Here is a 2,422-nt window from a genome sequence, read left to right as displayed (position 1 = left end):
CAGACATGCTAATTAACTTGATTGTGGTAATCATTCACAATGTTGATGTATATTAAATCATTTTGGACATCTTTTAAAATACTTCATTGCATAACCCAAATATATGCAATTTTGTCAAACTTCAAAAAACCAAAAAAAAAAAAAAAAAAAAAAAGAAGAGGAACAATGATGTAGTATTATCCCACCAGTACAGAATAGAGTCCAAAAATGTAAGTGGTATCACACATCAGACATTTTACTGAGGCAGAATTGAAAGAAATAACACCATATAAAAGAAAAGATTTCAAGAGACTTTCTTAACTTTCATTGTCATTTAATCATTAACAGTCCCCTGTAAACTACCACCATCTTGTAGTCACCAATGCATTATGATTATGTGCACTTAATTAAACTATATTAACTGAAATTTGAAGTCCATCAATGGGACTTCCCTTGTGGTTCAGCTGGTAAAGAATCCTCCTGCAATGTGGGAGACCTAGGTTCAATCCCTGTGTTGGGAAGATCCCCTGGAGAAGGGAAAGGCTACTCACTTCAGTATTCTAGCCTGGAGAATTTCATGGACTGTAGAGTCCATCAAAGATATCAAGTATATACTAAATGGCCTTCAAAAGAAAACCTTGACATTTGAGTAATCACTTATTTCATGAAGGAGGGAAGACAGAAAAATATAGAAGGATAAAACTCTGCATATCATATATAATGTGTTCTGATTATGAACATCCATTTTAAATTTAGAATCCAGATGACATAGTCCTGTATTTCATAGAGATCTGTAGATATTCTAAATGAAAGAGTTATCTAGAATTGTATTTTAATAAAACAAAGTTTAATGGCTTCATTTCTTTAAATTGGAATTTAATTTTTCTTAAAGGAGGAAGAGAATTTCTCATTCAGGCTAATGGAGAGAGCAGCATGGAAACATATACACTAACATATGTAAAAAAAGAAGGCTGTATTTTACCAAGATCCCAGAGGTATTACCTCTAATGTCCTCCTTCCCTTTCACTTTTCAGTGAAGTTTTATAAAGTAAGAGTATATCGACAGGGGTGAATAAAACATAAACCAAGTAGGAAACAGTTCTAAACAGATAGAATTTGTCACACTGAGAAATATTGCTGAAGGTACTGGGGTATATGGTCTTAGAAATGAATTGCTTGAATCCAAAATATGGACACAGTGCTCAATGACCATTTACTTATATCCTATTTTTCAAGCCCTCTTTTCTTCTTCCAAAGGTGTCCAAGCAGCACAGAGCTGGAAATCTAACAAGAGTTTCAGAATTCTTCCTCCTGGGCCTCTCAGATGATCCAGAACTGCAGCCTTTGCTCTGTGTCCTGTTTCTGTCCATGTACCTGGTCACTGTGCTTGGGAACCTGCTCATCATTTTGGCTGTCACCTCTGACTCCCATCTTCACACCCCCATGTACTTCTTCCTCTCCAACCTGTCCTTGGCGGACATTGGTTTCATCTCCAGCACAGTCCCCAATATGACTGTGAACATCCAGACTCACAGCAGAGCCATTTCCTATGTGGGCTGCCTGACACAGATGTCTGCTTTTACCCTTTTTGGTTGTTTGGATGATACGCTTCTGCTTGTGATGTCCTATGGCAGGTTTGTGGCCATCTGTCAGCCACTGCACTACCAGCTCATCATGAACCCATGCCTGTGCTGCTCCTTAGTTTTGGTGTCCGCTTTTGTTAGCCTTTTGGAGTCCCAGGTGCACAACTGGATTATGTTACAAGTCTCCTGCTTCAAGGATGTGGACATTTCTAATTTCTTCTGTGACCCTTCTCTACTCCTCAAGCTTGCCTGTTCTGACACTATCACCAATAACATAGTCATGTATTTTGCTGGTGCCATCTTTGGATTTCTCCCTATCTCAGGTATCTTTTTCTCTTACTGTAAAATTTTTTCCTCCATTCTGAGAGTCCCCTCATTAGGTGGGAGGTATAAAGCCTTCTCCACCTGTGGTTCTCACTTGGTAGTTGTTTGCTTATATTATGGGACAGGTCTTGGTGTGTACCTCAGCTCAGCCATCTCACAATTTCCCAGGAAGGATGCAGTGGCCTCGGTGGTGTACACTGTGGTCACCCCCATGCTGAACCCCTTCATCTACAGTCTCAGGAATAGAGACATCAAAAGGGCCACGTTTAGGTTCCTCAGCAAAACAATCTAATCTCAGTACTTGTGTCTTTCATTTAGAATGTAGGTTAGAAAATGCAACAAAACTATGCATGTGGACCTCAAATTCTACCTCTCTCATCACCTCACTTTTGCAGTTCTTCTGGCCTTCAACACTTCTCCTTGCTTAACACCTGAGTATTGCTGAGTTTGATATGTCTTTAATGAGGCTGTGCGAGTACTCTGTGATCCTTTGTATAGCTTAATAAATGCAGGATTGAATATTATTTTACTGTGGT

At 39.1% G+C, this 2,422-nt stretch overlaps 1 pseudogene; it reads left to right on the top strand.

Annotated features, from left to right (window-relative positions):
• The first annotated feature begins 1,168 nt into the window (after window positions 1-1,168).
• LOC136156391 (olfactory receptor 7E178-like) lies at window positions 1,169-2,178 on the top strand (annotated as a pseudogene).
• Window positions 2,179-2,422: the final 244 nt, after the last annotated feature.

The sequence above is a fragment of the Muntiacus reevesi genome, chromosome 1, assembly GCF_963930625.1.
Source record: "Muntiacus reevesi chromosome 1, mMunRee1.1, whole genome shotgun sequence".
Classification (NCBI taxonomy): Eukaryota; Metazoa; Chordata; class Mammalia; order Artiodactyla; family Cervidae; genus Muntiacus; species Muntiacus reevesi.
Note: the sequence above shows the minus strand (reverse complement) of the source record. Positions and strands in the feature narration are given on the sequence as shown.